This window comes from Cyprinodon tularosa, unplaced genomic scaffold, assembly GCF_016077235.1.
Source record: "Cyprinodon tularosa strain WSP-4 unplaced genomic scaffold, ASM1607723v1 ctg290, whole genome shotgun sequence".
Taxonomy (NCBI): Eukaryota; Metazoa; Chordata; class Actinopteri; order Cyprinodontiformes; family Cyprinodontidae; genus Cyprinodon; species Cyprinodon tularosa.
This window is the reverse complement of record NW_024038997.1, coordinates 235022-260322: the sequence shown is the minus strand read 5'-3', so window position 1 is coordinate 260322 and position 25301 is coordinate 235022. Positions and strand designations below refer to the sequence as shown.

Sequence of the window (25301 nt, the reverse complement as noted above, 5' to 3'; positions counted from 1 at the left end):
GCTTTATGACATGGCGCATTATCCTGCTGAAAGTAGCCATCAGAAATTGGGTACATTGTGGTCATAAAGGGATGGACATGGTCAGCAACAATACTCAGGTAGGCTGTGGCATTGCAACAATGCTCAATTGGTACCAAGGGGCCCAAAGAGTGCCAAGAAAATATTCCCCACACCATGACACCACCACCACCAGCCTGAACCGTTGATACAAGGGAGGATGGATCCAAGCTTTCATGTTGTAGATGCCAAATTCTGACCCTACCATCCGAATGTCGCAGCAGAAATCGAGACTCATCAGACCAGGCAACGTTTTTCCAATCTCCTATTGTCCAATATCGATGAGCTTGTGCAAATTGTAGCCTCAGTTTCCTGTTCTTAGCTGAAAGGAGTGGCACCCGGTGTGGTCTTCTGCTGCTGTAGCCCATCTGCCTCAAAGTTCGACGTACTGTGCGTTCAGAGATGCTCTTCTGCCCACCTTGGTTGTAACGGGTGGTTATTTGAGTCACTGTTGCTCTTCTATCAGTTCGAACCAGTCTGGCCATTCTCCTCTGACCTCTGGCATCAACAAGGCATTTCCGCCCACAAAACTGCCGCTCACTGGATGTTTTTTCTTTTTCGGACCATTCTCTGTAAACCCTAGAGATGGTTGTGCGTGAAAATCCCAGTAGATCAGCAGTTACTGAAATACTCAGACCAGCCCTTCTGGCACCAACAATCATGTCACGTTCAAAGTCACTCAAATTACCTTTCTTCCCCATACAGATGCTCGCTTTGAACTGCAGGAGATTGTCTTGACCATGTCTACATGCCAAAATGCACTGAGTTGCCGCCATGTGATTGGCTGCTTAGAAATTAAGTGTTAACGAGCAGTTGGACAGGTGTACCTAATAAAGTGGCCGGTGAGTGTATGTCATGCAGGCGTCCTGCTGTGCTCTTTCTTAGGCTACGTTCACACTGCGGGCTTTAATGTTCAATTCTGAATTATTTTTTGTGAAATCTGATTGTTTTGCATGTTTGTACACATATCCAAATATATGCGACTTTTATTTGATCTCCTGTGTGAACTGCATTCATACAACTTAAGTGTCCCGCATGCACACTAGAGGACGCTATAGTCACCTTTGTGGAGCGATGATGATGTTCAGGTCGTATTGGATTTAGGACCACATAGCCAAGTGGCCTGGGTCACATTTGAAAACATCATCAAACGTCATAAAAGGATCAGATAGAGGTCGTATACTGGCAAAAACAAAATCGGATGTGGGTCAGTTCAGGCTGCTGTGTGCTGTGTCTGTGTCCCTCAGTCACTATATATAGTGGGGTCTACATAGTGGAATTTAAAGTGAACTCAGTTTACTCACCATTCGGAGAGATGATCACTACTTTTCGCTCCGCGTTGGTCAAGAAGCTCCCCCTCCCACCATGGTGCATGCCTCATCTTTGTTATTAATCACCACTACAAAAATACCATGATGCTGTGGGAGGAGAGCTCTTGCAAAGCAATCTGGGATATATCTGCTCATCTAGTGACGATTGTTGATCACTACTTTTTAAGGTGCATTGTGGGAAATTTCGAGTCCACTACTTTTTTATCCACTCATTGCTCAGACACTCATCTAAAATGGCGTAAACACTATATAGTGCCCTATATAGTGATAAAGGCAGATGTTCGGACACAGCCTTACTCTGCCTTCTCCTGCTATGCTTCACTCTCCTGATTTGGGGATCAGCTTCACGTGCTGCTCTTAAATTCCTGCAGGTGTTTCCACCTGGGTCTCGATCCACTGATACTTGCTTCTCGCAGCCATTCTGCACCAGATCGTGTCGTTGCTTATATGCGGTTCATTCCCAGTACTTGTGTGCACTGCCTGCCTTTCTGTGCTCACTGGGTTCCTTTAATCTTCTCACTTTGGTTAAAACCTGGACTGCCTCTGCCTGCCACCGGCCTGTTCTGCTTATATCTCCAGGTCAATTGATAATATCTACATCATTTGGTAAAACTTTTAAGTGCTTTTCAAGCTGGATTATCTGATTCTCTGTCTGATTGCTAACATTATATGTTTGAAATAAAGATTTGAATATCATTCATATGCAGAGCAAAGGCAATGTTACTATTTGTGTCAGAGAGCAGCTAAAAAAAAGAGTTCTACTATTATTTTCAAACTAAATAATTACCATGTTACCATAATTAGGGAGGTTTTGCATATAATTGCAGAACCGGTTTCTATGCATGTGCGTATGTTACTTTAACTCTGAGATTTCCAGACAGAAAAAGAAAACTTTGCTGCACATGATTCTGGTGGCACATTTTAAAATACCTTTATCAGTAGTACGAGCTGAAACTTTAGAATGGAAAAGGATATTTTCTTGTTTTCTTTTTGTGTACATCTAATAGTACAAAGCTAAGGACTGTTTTTTATTAATAATTTGCAGTCAGACTGTTGCACAGATTCAGTCCACCCGCTAAAATACAAAAGCATTTTCTGGTGGTTCTGATTTCACTGGTTTTGAATAAACATATTTCTCCTAAACTGGTACAATCCTTCTCTTTCTGTGAACAGCTTCTGATTGTTTTCTGATAGTAGAAATTGTTGTATTTGTACAGAATCGTAACCAACCTTAGAGATGGTTTTAAGGTTAATTCCCAGTTTCTCTATGTTCGTATTTAGTTTTCTTAAGTTCTGACTGACAATTAACAGAAGTTTTCTGTCATCTATTGCCTCATCAATGTTTGACTGTTTCTACAACCCACTTTTCTTGCCACCTAATAACTTATCAGTCATTTATATAAGATAGTTTTAAACCCAAAATGAATGTTATTACTGCTTTTTGCTAGCATTGAACCACTTAACATGGTTTCCTCCTTCCTCACCAAGTGTCTCATTCTCAGATAAGTTTTCTTTAAAAATGTTTTTTTTCTTTCATGTATCAGAAATACTTAGTTTAAGAAAAGATGTTTCATGAGGAATGTAAATGAGTGCCATTCCCCTACCACTCGCCTCCTTTCTCCTACTCCTCTGCAGCTCATTGGCCTAAGACTGGCTCCCCATGGCCGACCATAAGCATGAGGAGATCATCTATTAGCATAATTGCTTCTCATTATATCTACCACCTATTGATCATTCTCTCTAGGACAAAGGAGAAGAGAGTGAGTTCGGATCAAACAATGTCCTCTATTTAGTACCATGATTTTACAGTTTAATATCAATTCAACAGGACTTCTTTTGTTTACTGGAATTCAGACAGAACATATTTTGGTGATGAAGAAGCATTAACTATATTATTTTAATTTACACTTTGATATAGTATGATATAAAAATCTATCTTCTCCAGGTTTTTACGTCAGGGTTGTGGTCAGGCCAGTTCCTACTGCGGCTGTCTATGGGAGAGAGGCAGGGTCCACCCTGGACAGGTTTGAGACACACAACCATGCACACACACCTAGGGACAATTTAGAGATGCTAATTAATCCAACAGACCTGTTTTTGGACTTTGAGAGGAAGCTGCAATAATACAAATATTTCAAAAGCCAAAATTGTGGAGATGATTTTTGTGTCTAATTACAAATAATTGCCTAAACCGGTTTCATTATACATTGAAAAACACCTTTACAGCCTCCATGAATGTAGAACGGATGGCGTTGGAAACAAAGCATATTTTATTAATAAACCTCCCTGCCCTTTTATGGCATTAGAGGCAAAATGTCTGCATAATGCATATCTCTAACTGGTTTGAGAGGACGATGTTTGAGCTGTTTTAGAAGCATTTTAATTTAGCTCTGTTTTATTTTCTGCAAGTGAACTGCAGCAAATGACCTCTAAATGCACAGTAGATTCAATTTGCACCCTGATATAAAGGTGGATCATATTCATTCCCTTACATCCCTGTTATTTTCAGTTTCATCTATATAAATCCAATAATGATTATTATTCTTGCTGTAGTACAGTGCATTGAAATGAGACTATAGATTTTTCCGGACAGGAACCCCAGATTGAAATGGTTGTAGCAATGTGGGAATTCCAACTGATGAAAGTGGTTAAAAAAGAGTTTGAAGTAAATAATTGTATTGAAAGATGAATAAAAATGCATAACGTTTTGATTCTCAATCATAGTGAAAAGTCAGAAATAGAATGTTCTTTTATTCCTGGTGTTATTAGAAGCATAAGGATATTTGTATCAATTAGACTGAATGCTTATCTTTTACCTGCATTTTAACCTTAATCTGTGAGATCAGGGATGGGTGCATATGTAGAGAAACAGACATAATATTTTCAAAGCTGAATGAAACAGTCAAAAGGAAAAACATCAGCTGAAATAGACTGAAATTTCCACATCTTTTGAGAATTTGTCATGCATGGTTTCTTATTTTAGACCAACCATGATCTCTAAGGTGTTGCACAAGCAAAAGCAGCGTGGCCCATTACCGTCTCTCAAAATAAGCAAGAAAGACAAGAAATATTTGACAAAAAAAGCTTGAAGTTTTCATTCATTTAGTTATTCTGCATAGCTTTAACTCTTCCAATCCATCTTCAGTTAACATCTCAACATTATTTAATTTTGGTTTATCTGTGTTGAAATCTCAGAAAAGAAAACTACTGCCAGCTTTGCTGCGGTTCAGGAACCCCTACTGGGTCTCCTCTGTGTATCCAGGAGCAGAAACGTCTCTCAGTGATTCATCTTTGAGTCATTTTTCCAGTGCTTGTGTTTCTGTCTGTGTTTTACTTCCGGTTTGGTTTCAGTGGATGTCTGCAGCCTGTGTAGGAGGATGTATGATAGATTAGCAGATCGCATTGTGTTATTTCTCCATCCTCTAGACCTTGCTATGTGGGACACCTGAATAACAGATGGGAGGAAATCTTCTACTATCTGAATAAAATGATATCCTAACAAACCAGGTGTCTTTAAGTCAGTCAGTTTCCAGTAAGAAAAAAAACTCCACCTCAGGAGGACACCCTTTGTGTCTGTTTGCTCTATCTGAGGATTCCTCCAATCTGGGAGCTGGTGGGCGTCTTGACACCCCCCGCCTTCCTCTCCCCTCGTCCCGTCCTTCTTACTTCACTGCCTCCAGCCAATCAGAGGACAGAAAGGCCTATTCACGTAACTGCCCCCACCCCCCTCAAGGTTCCCATGACAACGAGCTTTGGTCCAGGCAGCATCTTGCTGTGGTGAGAAGAACAGGGTGAGAAGCGGCAGGAGGAGAGGCAGACACACAGGAAGGAGAAAAATAGAACAAACTGAGCTGGAGGATTACGCTTTTGGATCCCTTCTTCCCTCTGTGCTGTAAGTCATCTCCTCTCTCCTCTTCCAGTTGCATCCAATTCAGATCAGGGATTTTAATGCAGTTGTCATAAATATTTCATGGTGTGTCTCTGAGGATATTACAGGTGACATCATGCGAATTCTTTGTGATCCATTCCGAATGCCGCCTGCCTCACCTTTGATAGATGCCCTTTGTTTGTGTTCTTTAGTCAGCATCCACTGATCCTCGATGACAGAGCGGTATAGTGAACAGAGGCGTGGTGAGATCAAGGAGCTCAACACAAATAAAGGCACTTTCATAATGTGGTGAAACTCTCTGTGATGTATTGTGATCTAGCAGCAAGTCATTGAGCTTTTATTCTCCTTTCTGCTGCTTAAAGCTGCCCTCTTCCTCTCTCCCTCTGCCATTCTCACACAAGCAGACCTGTTTGCTTCTTTGCATCCTCCTGGGGTTTCGTTTAATTAGCAAATCCGTACAAATCCAACTAGGGCAGCTGGCTCTGATTGGAGATCTCATATGCAGAATGTCCTTGTGCTGGTAGAAACACTGTGATTAAAAAAAAAACACTTTTAGAGTTCAGATGTGGTTGTTTTGAGCTGAACTTCAGCCGATGCCTCCATATCTTTTTGATGAAAAGATTCATACTTTGTTTTGTATTATCACTATGGGCATGCACGAAGATTGTTTTTTACCGTGGCAAGACATTTTAGAGATTTGAAAACAGCAGATCATTTTCACAGGTTAACAGTTCCTTTTAATGCAGTTTATTGTTGCAGGGATCTGGGTTGTATGTCATCTGAAGGCACAACAGGTCCAATCCGTATTGAAGTCCAATTTGGTGCAGACACAATTCAAGGTATAATATGATGCAGGCAAATCATGAGATCAGTCAGTGACATCATAAAAGTAATGGATCTAAAGAAAGCCCATATAAATGCATTTTTCTGTCAACTTTGCAAAAATTTCCTATACTTTGTTAATGGTTATTTATAATATTTTGAAGGTTATTGTTTGAATGTATAACAATACCTTTTTGCTACCGACAGTCATTTAACAACACTTATAATTTTTGGTCCTATAGACCAATGTTTCAAAAAGCTTTTTTGACTTGTGTACCCCTTTGGGCATTGTCTCACCATGAGTACCCCTCTCAGCCAAAAGTATTTATGATTGTCCAAAAGTCGAACGTACAATAACTGATTTGAAAATTAAAACTATTTTACTTAATCTTTTAATATGAGCATTTAATTCTTATTTATTTTATGTTTTCCATCGCAAATAAAAAACAACATAAATATGTTGCCCGGAAGTTAGAAAGGAATAAAAATAAATACAAAATAAAATCCTATTATAAACCTGTACGGTATTTATAAAACTGGAGCTCCTCTGAGTAATTCCCTAATAATCACATTTAAAGTGGATGAAATGTAAGCAAAATACAGAACAAAAGTTATAGTCAGACTAACCTAATTAGGTGTACTTTGTTTTGATCAAGAAATCTGGGCTTCTTCGATGAGCTCTGATAGATCAGTGTGAAAAAAAACAGATACTAGGCTGCTCTCTTCATCCAGTCTGTTCCTCTGCTTGGTTTTTAATGTGCATCACAGCTGAAGGTGAACTCAAAGAAAAACTTACTTTATAGTTGATTTAAACTTGTTAGATTTTTTTTCAATTGGGTCCTTATAAAGGAGAACAGATCCCATCCCTATTTTATTTTTCTACCTAAGAAATAAAATATTTTCCTGTACCCCTTGCAATGCACTCGTGGAACACTAGGGGTACGAGTACCATAATAGCTGTTTTGTTCTTGAGAATGTCTTTACTCCCTTATCTTCAGGAGAGTACAATCTGGTTGGAGCAGCCATACATGGTTTCATATAAGTTGAACTTTACATTGTTTAAACTGTTTTTTTCAAGGAATTTATTCAAATCTAAATAAAAAAATAGAACCTAGATGGAGAGGGGTAATACATGATGTGTAGAGTTGATTATGAAAGTGGAAGGTTTCCTCACAGTTGGATCTAAAAGGGCGTTGTAACATTGTTTAAGATAGAGAACATAGATAATGGGCTTTTTTTGATCAAAGTGAAGGAAATTTACCTTTGATTGCTTTTGTGCTGAATTGCGTTTTGTTCCCTTTTGATTTGATTGAACATTTGACAGATTTTTCTTAATGGTCCTGGAAGTAGAAGATCTTTTCTTTGACAAACACACAGCACAATCTCCTCTCGCTGATTTGAAGTAATCGCTTCTCTCTACGCTTTATGTGATCTAGGCTGACGAGTTGCAGATAAAGAAAATACTGTATGGTTTCTGTAGCAAGAAGACAAATGTTGGATTGTTTTGTAATTGAGACAGAACAAAGCAGTTTATCAGCGGTGCATATTTCTGTCCGTGGGGAGCAGCCAAAGGCTCACTGCAGTAAATAGCTTTTTATGCAATGCCTTTCCTTGTACAGCAATTGTTTAGACGTTATAATTTTCCAGAGTTGTAATCTTATGGTCTTCCACTAAAGCTAACTTTAGTCTCTATTGAACCTGTTGCGCAATATGTGTGTAAGCTCTATGTGAAAGAAATTAAAGGGACTTTGAATTTTGTAAAATTGAAAGATTTTAGGCGTAGAACAACCGCTAAATTACCAACTCAGACATTATAAGCAACAAAAACATCATGAAGCATTATTAACCATAAAGGTTATCGTTTCTATTTTGAGCAGATGACACAGATGTGTTTTATTGTTTTATTTATTTATAATGCCTTTTCTATGATGCTCTGTTGATAAATCCACCTCTTTAAGTGTCCTGGATAAGATTAGAGACTGATACCTTCTATGAAGTTTAGTCACGCACAAGGCGTTCTATACTTTTGTACAGTAAATGAGAAGTTAAAGCTCTATAATTGCATTTTTTTTGTAGGTCCAAACTCCTATCTGGATCTAGAACAAATGGTAGTCTCATTCCATTCCTATTTTAGAGTAACATTCAGCTAAGGCTCTTCTAAAAAACAGAGCAGTAATATGATATTTATAGAACAGATTAGAAAAATCTCTTTATTGTCTCACAATGGGGAAATCCTGGTGTTTACAAAAACATTATAGAAAAACTGGTCACACAAAGGTGGACCTTAGACAAATGTATAAGAATAACATTATAGCAAGGAGTTAAAAGATAAACAATAAAATACTGTACTGTAAAGTGTTTTAACAATATAAAAACTGTACACCTGGAGAATAAAATAACCAATATACAGCTATGGACATTTTTACAGTAATGGATATTTGACAATAGCAGCAATATCAGAGATGTGCAAAAACGACAACAGGATGTTATTTAACTGACTAAGGTAGAAATTGTGCAAAATCAGCCTGAATGTAACAACTTATCTCTGATGATTCTAAGTTTATAGTAAAGTGCTGAATTAATGACGAAAGAGAGCAGCTCTTTCTGTTACTTTTTTTGTCTTCAGATGAATAACCTGAACACAAAGAAGACATGTTATAAACTAAATCACCAGATCACATTTTACCCTTGTAAAAAGCTTCTTGGTTCAGATCCTCTGAAGAGTGAGGACCTTTACTGAATAATTTTTGAAAGAAAATTTTATAGCTGTCTATGCAGTTCAGTAAACTTTGCCTCAGTTTTGATAGAACATTTTGTTTTTCACCTAAACTCATTTTTTATTCATCCTTTTATATATTCACTCCTATGCATAGAGATACATTTTTATGTATGAAGACGTGACAAAAAATCAAATTAATCCAGTTTATTTTAAAAATTTCATATAAAAGATTGCTTATTACCCTTGACTGTTAATATGAAAGTGAGTCTATTTTAAAATTAACAATGGCATAAATGAAGCACCATTTTTCTTAATTATGAGACATAAACACATTTAATATAGGTGATCCCCTCATTACTGCGTACTTATGATTTTAACTAAACTCAGATTCTAAAAATTTTAAATTAAGCTTTATACTTGTAATATGTATTAAACCATAATAGAAAATACTGCTTTGAAGAAACGTGATATTTTATTTATTGTAAATGTTTTTAAAGATTTGTTAATCATTTTTTTTTTGTTGTTGTTTAAATTGAAGCTTGTGTAATATGTTTTATCATTGTGTTATTTTTATCATGTTTATGGAGGCAGAAAAAGTTATTTTGGCTTCAAGAAATGGTCATCAAAATTTAGCAGTACATATAAGGGATAATTTACAATGCTGTCAAAATAATTTGGATCTGCCTTTAAAAAGTAAACTGTATCAGTCAATCTTTCATGCCTGTATCATTATAACCAACATGATAAAATGAAATAACGTGAAATTTAACTTTGCCGGGAGTATGAACACTTTCTGTTAATACAATTCAAATCATCCTCAAATATGTTTATCTCCACATGAAAATTAAAACCCTTTTAGGCTCCGTTTTATTTTTTTGAAACAACAATTGCTAAACGATTCTGAATTTACATGTAAGGTTACTTTGCCCCCCAAAATATGGCGGACGCGCTGACGTACAGTTTCAATTTAACAGGCCTATTTCAGTATCTGTCTTATTTCCGATTGCAAGTAAAAGCAACGATACTGCTGCGTCACATTGGCAGAGACCAATCGGATTAAAGTGATCTAAATGAAAAGGAGCAGAGGGATTCAAATATGGAATAAGGGGGGGAGGGGTCGATGTTTACTAGCCGTTTGATAAGTTTACACCGTTATAGACTGCCATTTAAACTGCAATTATTTTCACAGTTAATTATTTTCTTGCAGTATAAATATATTTTTAGCATAACTTATATTTATTCAGTGCTTTTTTTTGATAATATTTCTTTCCATTCCCCCTCTGGGATTCCCTAATGGTCTGTACCGATCCTCCGTGTCAGTTTCAAGTTGCGCCTTCTCCCTCTGCTGTTCGGTCCCTTCCTCTGGCCTCACGGACAGAGCTCACTACTTCATAGTCCCATTTTATAATAAAACTTGGAACCTTTCGCTAAAATGGATTCATATATACAGGATAGGGGGACCTTTTAACCGCTAAGGATTCAAAGGTAGGACGGCATTCCTCCCGCTCGCCTGTGTGTTTCCTAATAGGATCCGTGGGCTGCACCGTTTGCACGTTTGGCGAATGAAACGCTCCGGTGATTTTTTCAATGGAGCGAGTAACGATTTAACCACAGCGACCTTTATAAATCTGTCTAGTTCTATCATCTGCATTCAACATGCCGTCATGCTTGTGCATCTTTCTGGTTTTAACGGGACAGCCTGTGGAATGTGTTGCATGGGGACTTTATAGAGTCTCACACTGAAATATAAAAGTTAATTTTCTGAGTTTTGCAAATAAGGGAGGCGCAGAGCCAAGGTTATGAAAACGACAAAAATAATTTAGGATTAAAGATGCAAAGTTTGAAGTTTGACTACATTTGCAGCTGCTGGGATGAAAGGCTCTTTAGTCACTATTAATATGCCTGTTATATCAGACTTAGATTTATTTAGTCATTTTTATACACAGTTGTAGACAAAGAAATTTCGTTAAGAAAAGCTTTCTAGGAAATTTCTTTCTTTTTTTTTTTTTAAGTGCAGCCTTGAAAAAAAGTAAAAAAAATACATTAAAAACAGTAATGTAAACATATGCAGGGGCGGAGCTAGATGAGGGGCCATGGTCACCCTAACCCCGCGGTTCTCAAAGTGTGTGGCGCGACCCACTGGTGGGGAATTGAGACGTGACAGGTGGGGCGCGCCAAGTTCCGGTGTGTGTGTGTGTGTGTGTGTGACTATAAATGTAGAACGTGTGAGAGCAAACTGTCCTTATAGCTGTATGTTGCCGCTTTTTAGACCAATCAAACCCACAAAGTAATCATTACTAGCCTACATGCAGTCTAATTAAAAGAACATTAGATATGAGAAACATTTCACCTGGAACTGAAGTGCCAAAATAATTATTGACGTGACGTCGGCATATTATTTGTAACGGAATAAACTTTCGCGCCCCAGTGTTGCCAACTCAGCGACTTTGTCGCTATATTTCAGACAGTGGCGGATCTAGAAAATTTTACATGGGGGGGCAAAGGGGTGGCAAGAGGTCTTGGCAGGGTGGCAGAAGTAAAGTACATGGGAATCCTTATATGTGAGCTGCTTTAACCAAATAAACACAAAACACTTTTAAACTACAGTAGTTCTTGTTTAATCATGCCCTTACACACTACAAAGATTTTCTTTTAAATTCACAACAGAATAAGCAAAGTGCAGTGATCGAACAAAAAAAAAACCTGCATCTTTTAAAAAGTAAAAGTCTAACAAGCAAAATCCCTTTAATTTATTTGTTATAATAATTGTGTCCAAGATGCAGTGGACTACAAGCACTTATTTCCTCATTTCCTTCACTCATTCCTGTGTCTCCTTCATGTATTTCCTCTTTTTCGTCACTTATTTCTGTGTCTCCTTCAGTCTTTTCCTGCACTGACCCTCCTGGGCTCTCCAGTTTACTGCCTTCTCCCTCATTTCCCTTGCGCTCTTCCTCTTGTGTACTTGTTGGAATTTTCTTTGCAAAAAAGCTGGTTATATCCCCACTTTTAGCCTTCCTTTTCATGGCTAGGCCTATGAAGTAATAGTCCTTGTATTTCATTAGCCTACACTGTAGGGCCATGGAACTTATAAGTTAAGTAGCATATACTACAATACATATATATATATATATATATATATACATATATATATATATATATATATATATATATATATATATATATATATAGGTATTGTAGTATAGCCTATATAACAAATATAAATGAGAAAGATTTATCACATTCACACACCAGTTATGTTTAGACTACTTAATTCTATTGTATTTGTTATTTCCCCAGTTATAACCTGGTTTCATTGCGATATCTGAGAGGAATTGGATTTATAGGACTGCTCAGCTAATCAAATCAACACTGTAGCCTGCGTGTTGTAACGTAACGGCGGCATAACGGTTACCATCAGTAAATCAGTTAACATTATGGATAAAAAAAATATTTTGTATTTTTTTATTACCGGTAAGCTGTTTTTTTCTTAACATTAATCAAAGGGAAGAGTGCTCTTACAAATCCCGAGGGAAGGATTTGACCGACACACTCGCTGTTTTTGCTAATCGTCTTTAGCAGATATTGACTACAAATGTAACTTTTAAGTGAAACGTGTGTTTAAACTACACCTGGTAAAAGTCACTTCACCTTCAGATGCCCTGGGACAGCTCAGTCTCTCCAGTTGGTTTGCACACTACAGAGCCACCGCGACGCTGCAGACTGTGTGTGTGTGTGTGTGTGTGTGTGTGTCAGACAGACTGAGCGCGAACTGCGCTCTGCACGTTTGAATCAGGGGCGTAGCTAAGTATTTGAGGGACGGTGGCAAATAATACATTAAAAATAAAAAACTAAATTGCAACCTTTTGGTAAATGTATTGTTTTGAGAAGCCTGTGAACATAGTGGCAGGTTGTTTTTACAGGTACAGCTTTTGGATCATCAAAGTTAGGGGGGCAGCTGGGGGGGCAAGGCTCCATATTGGGGGGTCAGCTGCCCCCCCTTGCCCCCCTTTAGATCCGCCCATGATTTCAGACCCCTCCAGCGACTCTTTTTCAAAAAAGCGACTAGCGACAAATCTAGCGACTTTTGGAGACTCTTACGTGAAAGCACGTATCGTTCCTTTTCTTGTCCTCCAGCGGCAGGTGCTGCCGTGGGGCGCCTCCTCCGTCCCAACCCCGTTCTCCCCCGCTATCGCAGGAGTCCCTCTCAGCGCTGCAGTCAGAGCAGAGACACAGCATGTTTAACTTTAGCGTCCAGACTGCAAATAAAGCGCACATGCGCCGGGATTGACGGCGCAGGTTGATCATAAATAACTGAATTTGAAATATTTTATTAGTTTATTATGCAATGAAAAATAAAGTAAGTCTATTTTTTCCTATTCTGTCTGCAGCACCTGCTGATTTTAGGTCTGCTGAGGAGGACCAGTTTATTGAAATGACGTCTGACTCCACCCTGAAGCTCAGGTTTAATGCTCAGACTAATAGTGAATTCTGGTTAGGAGTGGAGAGGGAGTATCCACTCATCGGGCAGAGAGCTGTGTGCATTCTTCTTCCCTTTGCCACATCATATCTCTGTGAGATGGGCTTTTCAGCTGCTGCTTCAATGAAAACAAAATACAGATCTCAGCTGAACATTGAGCATGACTTGAGAGTGGCAGTATCAAGCCTGCAACCCTGTTTTGAGAAACTGTGCAATGCAAAACAGGCTCATTGCAGCCACTAATGCAGGGATAAATAGACCTGTCTTGCCAGATGGATTTCACTTCTTTTCTTTTATTAACAGATTGCAGAGTGCCACTTTAATTTTTTCTATCTTTGAGCTTGATACAAATTTTGACACAGCTGCATTTTTATTTTCTTTATTTTTTAGCTTGCTGTTATTTGATGTAGATAGTTTGTATTTAGATACTACTTGTTACTTCAGTAAAATTGGAACATTTTAAGATTGTTGCATATTTCATTAGCATTGTGTTGGGGCGATGGGGACAGGCGGGGCTTGAAAATTCCCCCTTGTCCAAAGTGGGGAATGACAGAAAAAGTTTGAGAACCACTGCCCTAACCCAATCAGTGGCCACTGCTACTATGTTTTCCCCTCTAATACAGACAGTGGCAGCAGTAATACTCTCGATTGGGATGTTTTAACTTATTTAACATTTTAGTTTTCTATATTTAAACAATTACCTGATAACAAAAACACTGTGGTTAATTATGCACATCAATATACAAACATTAAAGATGATAAGTTCAGAATTCATGCTCTTTTCAGAACTAGATTTTGTCGTATATTGGGTAAAGAGGAAATTATGTCTCTGCAAGTCATCTAAGGAATCTTTACTGAAATCAGAGATGAATAACTACTTTCATAATAAGTACATGTAAATATCAATTTTATGCTGAATGATTATTAAAAAAGTAGGTTAGTAATGACAATGAATAAGATGTTCGCCCCATAACTTAAAACTGAAAGAATTTTGTCCACTTCACCTTTAATTTAGACAGCATGGGTGTTTAAATATATGCTAACAAATATCTATTTCTTAGCAAAGGCTGTAGGAAAGTATAGTTTGTCTTTATTTAGAAAATATGGATGTTTTGATTGTTCATTTTCCTCTTGCCCCCCCCCCCCTCAGTGCACATTGGTTATTACCTGGCCACCCTTGTAAAAAATTTCTGGCTACGCCTCTGAACATATGACTGTATATTTACAGTTCTAACATTTAATAAAAAAAAAAATAATAATAAAATAACCCATTTTACAAAACATTCAGCAGTATATGAGTTGAATGTTTCAACAAAACGATAGAAGCAAATGTGAAAAGAAGGAGGCTGACTTCTGCCTCTCACTTTAATTAAAAGCTTACTTAAAAGCTGGAAACAAAAAAATAGCTTTATTTAATTCCCATGAAACCTTCTGCTTATGTTCTCGGAGGAAAGACCAACCATTTGTGTCTTTGTTGTAAATGTCAATTACATGACCTTTTAACAGCCCCTTTATTTAGCCCAAAGCTCATGTTTGTTACTGTACAGCATGCTGTTTTCACTGCAAAGACATACATAAGAAAGTATTGCCATCTTTGTCAAGCTGATCATAAATATTTCTGTCACTCCTCCTGTTGGATAACAAATAGCTTTCTGACACTAAACCAGGCTCTTGCTTGTGTAGCCTTGCAGGATATTACATTAAAAATACTTCAATCCCAAGATTAGGATTTTTACAGATAATCCAATTTGCAGTGGAATGTAAATCTTGGTTGATTTTTTATTTTTTTTTTCTTGTTCGACAGAGCTACACTATAAATACTGACTATGTAACAGGAATGGGGGACAGAAATGGGTATGCTTCTTTTGTTCTTATCATTTCTGAAAAATCTTAAAACTTAGACATGTTTCATGTTTGTTAATAGTGTGATCACCACAGTACTTTTCTTTCAGCGTAATGGGAAATATGATACAGTCTAAGTATTGATGCATTGATGATTAAACGGTGATAATCTATAAACTCTTATTATTCTTTAAAGAAATATAAGCTTTTCTGAAGATGAATTGGGTTAAAATCCATGCTGTGTCCCTGCTCTGTTCTGTATGTATAGGTTACATTAAGTTTAAATGTGACCTCTGGGTTTATTGAAATAAATCTAATTAGATCATGAGTTTTCTAAATGAACCTGACTGAACAGTTTGTCCATGATGCAGAGCCCTGCTATTGAAGGAAGAATCTGTGGCCCCTGAGGGATCCACGCTTTTATTCTTGTTTCTTTCACTCTTGCTGATTGCCTGCACGCTGGCTTTAATATTGCAAAACAAATTGCTTCTACCTGACCCAGATTTGGTCCATGCATTATATGACCAGAGTCAGTCTGTGGTTAAATGAAGCGGGAGGTCCTGAGCTGACAGGCGTTTCTGCCGAACAAAGCCTTTACCTCCATCTCAGTTGAGTGAAGGCGTGTCTGTGTTATTGATCTGTGATTTCCATCTCAGTTATGCTTATGTTTTAGTGAGTTTTTTTATTAAATGTAGCAGATATATATGCAGAGGATGGACATCTCTGTAGTCCAACAGGGCTTCTCCTAGCTGTTGAATAGAGAGTGGTGGCCTAATGGTTAGGGCATTGCACTTGGGTCCCAGAGGTTCTGAGTTTAAGTCCCCCTCTCACAGACTGCCACTCTGGGTCTCTGAGCAATGACCCTTTAATCCCACACTGCTCCCCTGGTGGCGCACAATGGCAGCCCCAACGGCATGGGTGAAATGCAGAGAGGTCATTTCGTTGCTTTGTACTTGTGACAGAGTAATGACAATAAAGTTGGATTCTATTCTATTCTATTTTTGGATCATGGCACTCCATGTCTGTAGTTTGAGATCCGCAGAATCAGGAGGAGGATGTTTGCTGGTTGAGTCTGCAGCAGATGCAAATGATGGGACATTCATGACAGAAAATGTCACATATGTAATCTTGTTTCTGTAGTTCAATTTTAATATTTAATTAATCAGAGCTCCCTCATTTCTTAGTTAACATTTGGTTGATTTGGGGTTCACATGGTGTACTGAAAATGGTATTGATGATATATATTTTTATTCTAACAATAAATAATAGTTCTTATAAGCACCAGAGGTAGGGCTGGGCGATATGGAAAAAAAACTATATCACGATATGGATTATTTTATATCACGATAACGATATATATCACGATATACCACAACCGATGTTGCATTTTATATTTTCATAGTCCGTCAGATGGGCAGGGTTGAAAAAAATCTTTCATCGCCTATTTTTTACCCATCATCTTGTTTCCTAATATGAGAATCCCAACCCCAAACCAAGAACACCAGTTAAGCAATTTGCGGCCATGACAGTGAACAGTATAGAATCTTGGCTATTGCGCTGCAGTAATTAATCATTTAATATTCGTTTGTTATTGACATTTTATAAAATTCCAAGGCCAGGTTTTTCTCTCGTCTTTCACTTACCTTGTTTTCCACTAGGAGGGTCCAGTCCTTGATGAAATGGATGGTGAGACTCATATAAGGCTGTGTTGCTCTACTCATCCACATGTCCGTAGTCAACGCATAATGCGTCGCACTGCGTACCTCTCTCTCCACTTCAGCCCGACAACTAGCATATAAGCCAGGCAGCTCCACTTTACTGAAATGTTTTCGACTAGGCATCACATATCTGGGATCGAGTGTACGGACGAGGTCCCGAAAGCTGTCTTTCTCGACTATGTAAACGGGGGCCATGCCTTTACAGATATAGCGTGAAATAGCACCTGTGATCTGCTTGTGTCGCTGAGACGTCTTCTCAGATTGTGATCCTTGGGCGAATGCTTCCTTAAGCTTCGGCTGTGAGAATTTCTTTCCAGTGCTTCCTGTATTTTCATCCCTTGTTTGTTTTGATCGGAGTGGTTGTAGTTTCCCGTGTTCTTGTTCATGATTTTTCTTCAGGTGGTAAAAGAGGCCGGAAGTATTTGCATCAGCCGCTGGAACGGCTTTGCTGCACAGTTTACATATCGGCTGCGTTTGTTCTTTATCAGATGGCTGAAATCCGAAATATAACCAAACAACCGAGCTGCCTCCCCTTTTGGGCAAAAGTGGTGTTTGTTGTGTCTGTGACCTGGCAACCGTTTCGGACTCTGTAACCGCTGCTGTGGTAACATTTTCTTGGGTGTCCATCATTCATTTTTTTTCAAGCCAGAAAGAAATTTCGCAGGCTCTCTCCGTCAGTAATGTCGCAAACGTATGGTGCAAAGCCGCGTGACGTAAAGCGGTGTAGTGTCGCAAAACCACGTTCTCTACACATTATCTTTTTATTCTCTTTTTTTTTCGTTATATACACTTAGAGTTTGCATAGCAAAAACGCAAAATGTTATATTAACAAATTATATTAAAATGTATATTAGCAGTAATAATAATAATAAAGTTTATCACGATAGAAAAAATAGAGGAGAAAGGTCACGATAGACATGTTTCTCTCGTCCTCACGATATATATCGCCATATCGCCCAGCTCTAACCAGAGGTGACATTAAACACAGGTGTGTGAGAGAATAGTCAATCTGTCTCTTGAATCTCTTATTAGTGATTAATTCAGCAGTATTGAATTTGGTGAATCTGTACTTTCACTCTGACACTTCCAAAAGGCTCTCTGCAGGTTCAGTCACAGACAGGTTCAGAAGCTGAGGAAGAAAAAACTGGCAAACCTTTGCCCTTCAGCCTTCCTGTTATCTAGTGGAATTCTTGTTCTCTAACATCCTGATTTCAGCACGACATGTTTTAAAAAATTGGATTGGTTTTAAAGAGCGTCTTCTATCTTTTTTTTTCTATTTAAAGACTTCTTCGTTCATCAAGTACCTGCATTAAGGCTTTGACTGATCATGAGAAGTTTTTTTTTGTTTCTGGCTTCTAGTTGGTCATAGCCAGTTGAGATTAAAATTGTTTTATATAGGTTTCTTTGCATTGCTTATTAAGAATCTATTTCTATTTCTCAAAGCCCTTGTACTTGCATTTAGGGCTATTTTATGTTTATGAAGCTGTAATTTTTGGAAAATATTTTTTATTTCAAACCAATGCCCTCCATGTGCCTCCATAGTTCAGTGCAGCATCAGCTAATTTTTATTCTTAGACATAAGCTCATTAGGGATGAACGATATGTCCGCAATAATATCTGAATCGGCAAATGTTGACCATATTTAACCATATTTGTATCCGCTAAGTAAAACAGATATTTATTTACATGACGTGGCTGTTTTTGTTTTAAGGGGGGGGATCAGTTATGGTATGTTTGGTCATGTGACAGCGACTGGGAAGCAGTTACCGGTACATTGTCAGAACTGTAGTTTCATGGTGTGCAAAGGGTGGAGAAATATAGGACATTGATTGAATATTATTCACCATAACAGGGCTATTGTTATCAAGTAAGTATATCAGCCCAGATTTACATATCTGCGTCCCTAATACGCATAACTAACATCCAGGTAATAGTCAAAGTCCACCCGTTTTGAATAAGGGTCCACCCCATTCCCGTTGGTCCGTTCCAATTTGCATGTTTTCAAAACAAAAACAAGGCTTTGCAGAGCTACAGTATAAAACCTCAAACTCAAAACTATTCCTGGCATTTTGAATTGAAAAAGCTTCCTGGATAGGAAACAAAATGTCATCAAACTTGGAAACAAGTCCAGTGGTTTGTTTTAACTTTATTATGGAATTTAGTGTGTTATATTTGCATTATTTGTTGTGAAAGATAATTGTGTTTTACAAGCATGCTTCTAAGCTTCAGTTATGTTATCCTTTACATCAATGTTACCTTCCAGGGGAGGGTAATGCATGTCAATTTTCATGTTTTTATTATAAAACTTAAGGGAGGAAAAAAAAAAAACAATTGGCTCTGGAAAAAAAAAATCACAGTTTTGATTTTTAAGCCAGTGTAGTAAGCCGACCAGATCCCGGCTGCTTAGGTTTTGGTAATAGTGTGCGGCGGAAAAGGTGAGGCTGAGTCGCTTTGACCCGTTAATTCCTTCCTTGCTCTGACACCCTGTGACCCTGGAATATGTGGTGGGCTCTAGTTGAAGAGGCCAGAAGGAAGGAAGTCCTTTGAAAACAGCTCCTGCTGTGCCACCAATAACTGGATGCCTCCCAGCACTTGCCATGATTTACTCACACAGTTTGTGGCCATGGTTGGTTGACTCATCCGAAGCAGCATGCCTCCTGCTGATGTCAGGCTAACGTACGTTTCCTAGGAGGTCAGGACAGCAGTAAGCCCTTAAAAGGAGAGCTTCGTGTAACACGATGCCATTAGCGTGCTTTTAATTGTTTGGGGTTAAAGTTCCTCAGCAGCTGATTACTGTAAATAAAAAAATATCAAGGTGCAACTGCCATGAAGGACTTGTAAGTGAGCAGCATGCAGGATGAGGTCATAATGATTAGATTATTCCAAGGTGATGAGTCAGAGTAGAGTCAGGTAATCCGGATGCTGCTTACGTTGGATTAAAGCTCAATCTGAGAAAATGTAAAGAAATTCCAGTTTTGTTTGAAAGAACAGAGATGATCAACCTTCACTGCTCTACCTGCGGTTAGGTTGGCTGCAAAAATGATTATCTGAGGACTGAACCAAACCCATGGGATAAAGCCGTGTGGGTTTAAAGTTCCTACATGACTTCTGTTCATTTGGTTTCCTGGCGAATGAAAGACTTTCTACTCGGCTGCTGGTTGTACCTTAGAGGTCAGAAGTAGGTCAGAATGACGGATTCTTTCCTGAGCTCACACCAGCGTTGGCAGTCTGCTGAGCCTGGGAACGCTTCAGCTTAGCGGCAGATCTACTTTCTTGTCTGCAGTGGATAAATGATGACACTTTGTTTAACATGGAGGTAGATATAGAATATACAGGCTGTTTCATTAAAAAAGTTATTTTTTTTAGACTTTTTTAGGAGAACTATGATTGGATGCTTATTGTTTCAGGACTGATAAATTATGATGGAAATAAAAATTATGGTATCAAAGGAGTTGCCCTGGATCTTACTCTAAAATAAATGTTTATTAACATGTTGCGTGGATGCTATTATGACAAAAAAAGACAAATTATGTCAACACTAGAATGTAGTTGGTCTATGGGAACAGAATGATGGCTAATAAATGTAGGGCTGCAACAGATTGATTAATCTGTCGATTATTTTTTTTTATTAATCGATAGCCAAAGGTTCCTTAAAGAAGATTTTTTATGGAATTAAAGTAGGTGAATATAAAAACTTTTTCACTTGAGTTCTGGATGGAGAGTATTGACAGATGAAAATGTTTTTTTAATCTTAAATGCAAAATTTTTTTTTTTTTTTTTTACAATTTTGATATAATTACTGCTCTAATTGGGTTCCTCTATCAGCATAGTTTAAAGTCTCTATACTCAAGTTAATGATTAATTGATTACTAAGTTAGTGGGCGATTGTTTCAGTAATCATCATTATTAATCCAATTAATTGTTTCAGCCCTAAATAAATTATTTTATCAACCAAAAAAGGTTATTCTGAAAGAAATAATTAAAAATTTAAAAAACATTCATAAGGAAAGAGTAGTTTGTACCAGAAACTGAAAGTATTAGAAATATATTCAGTAAATAACACAGAGATTCTGGATTTCTGGTGGTTTTACCAAGATTTACCTAGTGGACCAGACTCATCTGAACAGAAAGCTTTTAACATCCCGTGTTTTTGATTATTGTCTGTAAAGGTTTGTGCTACATTCAGCAGGTGTTTATTCTATGTTTTTTTTTCTTCCCTCATCCCCATCCGTGTGCATCTGGAAACAAAATTCGGAGCATTTTTTATATTAGAACTTTCTTCTTTCAGTGTTTAGTCCAGTTTCTCTCCCAGACTCAGCTTTTACTGTGAAAAACTGCATTTGCTCTCTTTCATTCTTTTTGACTTGAAAAAGTGGGTCAGAGCTCACCGGCTTTACTGTTTCTTTCTGAGGCAGAATGGCCTAGAGCTAATTAACAGTTAACTTCTCTAAGATAGGAATTATTTTTTGATCAGTGCTATGCTCCTTTGTAGCGTCTGCTTCTCCTCTGCAGAACGACGCTCACTCTGAGCCTAAAAGTTTATTTTTGTTAAGTTTATTTTTTTTTTCTCTCCATGTTCACTGCTTGCGTGCTGTGTGTGAGGGATTGCTGCAAAGTCAATGACACGAGATATGCGAATGTCCACTGTTGCCACATGGTGATCCGGGAGGAGCGAATTCTGCAAGGTCAATGACTCGCTAAAGGAAGAAAAATACTTTTTAGTTTTTTCTACTTTCTGTTGAAATAAATCTAAATGTATCACTAAAAATCCTCCTCCTTATAAATTATAAGAAGTCTCCAAATGCATCAACTCCATTTGCTGAAGGGCCCAAGTTTTCAATATTCCTGAACTCCAGTCAGGTGGGCAAAGTGATTCCAAGGTTCAAAGATGTTTGGCCAGTTAGTTTAACTGCTTCAGTACACTGACTACCTTAATAGTTAATTCATATATTGGATGCAGTGTTTTACTAATGGTATTTAATGATGCTCTTATTGAACCCATGGAGGTTCAAAGATTGCAAACATCATTTATAAGAGTTTATCGTTATCAAGATCAATCAAAATGTATTACCTGCTCTCTCGTGGTGCCTGTCCCACGTCCACTCAGGTCCAGGTCCAGTTCTGCTGGTGAGCTGGTGGAGCTGAAATTACCAGGCCTAGCAGACAAGGAGACTAACAGGATCAATTTGGCCCAACTTCTCCTGTCTATCCTGTATAATAATAGAATCTGATTGGACCTTAAACTAAAACTTCCCTCCTGGACCTCTTCATCTTTGAATCAAATACAGAAAAAATAAATTTGAACTGGTAAAAACAGTCTTCATTAGTTGGAGTCTCTAATTTATTGTAAGTGGTCTTTTGCACATTTAGAATTTTTGTAGTTCTGCACCCTGAGCTCCACGCTATAAATCAACCACATCTCACCGCTGCCTGAGCTGACATGATCAGAGCAGTGAGGATGTTACCCAGCAGCTGCTTCTGAAGCCAGTAATGTCTTTATTTCATGCCCCTTTCAAACATCTTGTTCTTTTTTAGTGTTCAGACAGGATCTGCCGGCTGCAGAACACATAGCTGTTAACCTTCCTCCCAACCCGGGCCTTTTCTCTCCATTAAACGGCTTTCTCCAGAGACCAACTCATATTTCACATTCTCTCTACGGTTGTCTTTGGAGAAGCTTAAGGTCCTTGTTATCTGCTAATGTGGACAAGTCACAAATTCTTCTCTGGCAGCCCTGATGGAGAAACAAGCCCACTTAGTTTTTTTTTTCCTGAAAAAAGTCAAAACCAAAGCCTCCTAAGGGTTTTGCTTCTTGTTTATAGAGTTTGAATTACTGCTCTCAGATCCCAACCTGGGATTCTCATCACAGCATGTCAGGTCTGAAACAGTTATAAAAGCAAAGCCCATTTTAGGCACGAGTCTAAACAAGTACTAAATGCTGACGTTGATACAGGATTCTCCAAAAAACATGGAGAAAAGGTAGGAGAGAGGAGAAATTCTTCACACGCACCAAAAATTGTTCCGCCCTTTCAGGAAGGGCTGGGCGATATAAAGAAAATATCTAGGCCTGTCACGATAACAAATTTTGCAGAAAGATTAATTGTCTCAAAAATTATTGCGATAAACGATAATATTGTTTGAAGACCTTTTTACACTGATTTAATGGAAATGATGTAATAATGCATGCATTTTCCTGCCAAAGAAAAAGACACTTTATTTTCAACAGAACACTTAACACTGGAACTGGTTAACAAAATAAAACGAGAAATAAAAATTAAAAACAAATTAAAAAAAGATAAAACCACAGTGAAAATAAAAACGTATATACAAAATATCACGTTGGTGTTATGTATGTTTTCTGGGGAATTCATACTGTCTATCAAATGTCTGCAACATTTTTCGAAATGCCGGCTTTTCAACAATATTAAATGGGAGCATCTCTTTAGCAATTAAATGAACTACGCTGTCTGTGAGCGCGCGCCACTTTGTGTCGTCCTTTTTGTATGCTGCCTGTCGATTGATTGCTTCAGTGATGGTGGACTGTTGCAAACTTGAAGACGCAGACGGGCCAACGCTTGTACTTTTTGTTTCCAGCTGGAGAAACTTTGCTGGGTGGTTTTGCTTAAGGTGCATGTGTAGGTTGGTTGTATTGCTGCTCTTAGTTGCTACTGTTTTATGACAAATGCAACATACTGGCTCGCATAGGTTCAGCGGTTCGCCTTGGTCATTTGGTTTGAATATGAAATACTCCCACACTGCGGCTGTTGCGCTCGGCTTTCAAACCAGTTCCATATCGAGCTTTTTCCTCCAACATACGAAGTGGTTTTTTTTTTTTACCTCGCCAACTCCTCTAACTCCTCACGGGGCTCTAGAAGTACAAAATGATGCACGCTGACTACCTGATGCGATAGTCCACTCCTCCTCACTCCTCAAAAATGAGGAAGGGGAGGGGTCAGTGGATAGCACCGGAGTAAAGCCTTTTCATCCAGTGTCATCAATAGAAGGAGAAAAACACAGGCAGAGACGATATAGCCGATAAATAAAATGACGTGGATAATTTTTATTTATCGTGTGATTAATTGATTTATTGATTATCGCGACAGGCCTAGTTATATCATGATATCTTTGGTCACAATACACACACACACACACACACACATATATATATATATATATATATATATATATATATATATATATATATATATATATATATATATATATATATATATATATATATATATATATATATATATATATGATCAAATAATCTTGAAAAACAAATGTTTTTAGCCACATATTGCCTAAAGTTGTATAGGTATGTCACATTAACATGTAATTTTTGTTGAAAATTTGATTGCAAATAAAAAACCAATTAAAAATGTTTCAATTGAACAATTTTTTAAACCATCAGCTGCACATAATTTTTCTCAAATAACATTATTGCAACATTGTAGCTCTCTGTGGTCAACACTGTACCTTAAAAACAGAACTTCCCTGCGGCCAAAAGCAACACCAAAGAAAAATCTTTATATATAACCGAGAAAGTATTCATCAAACATTTGAACATGAGCTCTACTCCACCTGTCAGGTAGGCGTTGACATAGGAATTGAGGGCCGAACTATTTAGGAAAGTGGAAGAGAAGATGATTCAACAAAGTCAAGCAAGGAATGTCACACAGGATTTTTTTTTTTTTAATAAATTGTGTAACTCTGTATATTTGCAGTAAAGACATATTTTATCATATCTTTGATTCTTTAGTCATGGTCATAAAGTTAAAATCATCCAGCGCACCTCATCCTTTCACAAGTCAACCAGATTCTAATAAGAACTGCATTGTTCAGATCTCCTGTTTTCGAATCTCTTTGGAAACATTTAAACCGGTTCTTAGCAGAGATTTCTCATCTTGTATGTATGTATGTATGTGAAAACCAATTTTTAAAAACAGTAATAAAATAATTGATAAGCTGACATTTTAAACTGGTTGAATTATTTTTCAACATATTATTGAGCAATGCCCTCCCACATCATCCGACTCTTCAGTCTACAACTTGTACTCCTTTTACTTCCTGGGTACCATCATCACCTATTACTTCAATTGGTAGCTAAACTTGGCCTCCTTCACCAAAAGGGCTCAATAAAGGATGCACTTCCTTTTGCAGTTGAAGAACTTCAGCTTTCCAATGACAATAAGCTGCACTTCAATTCCACCATCATTTAATCCACCTTCTCTTCCTCCGTCACCATCTGGTGCACTGCTGTTGCCACCAGGGCCAAGAGGCGGCTGCAGCGGATCGTTTGCTCTGTAGAGAGGATGATTGGCTGCAGTTTTCCTACTCCTCAGCAGGGGAGATTGCAGCAGACCCCTCCCTCCTTGAACACAGTCTCTTCCCTCTGGAAGAAGGCTGGGGTCCATTAGGACCAAGATCTCTAGCCATAAGAACAGCT

The 25301-nt window shown here is 38.0% G+C and overlaps 1 protein-coding gene across 16 annotated transcripts in view; it reads left to right on the top strand.

Moving 5' to 3' along the window:
* The window catches only part of mical3a (microtubule associated monooxygenase, calponin and LIM domain containing 3a), a 144221-nt gene that overhangs the window by 21185 nt on the left and 97735 nt on the right, over positions 1–25301 (top strand). For 14 of the 16 annotated variants that reach the window (XM_038290940.1, XM_038290941.1, XM_038290942.1 and 11 more), the window contains exon 1: positions 10151–10303. The exons of 1 other annotated variant lie outside the window; for it this stretch is intronic. The gene's annotated coding sequence lies outside the window, so the exon portion shown is untranslated. Of the gene's footprint in view, positions 1–3333; positions 3413–10150; positions 10304–25301 lie in introns of those variants that run through there. One more of the 16 variants, XM_038290906.1, reaches the window with a different exon arrangement.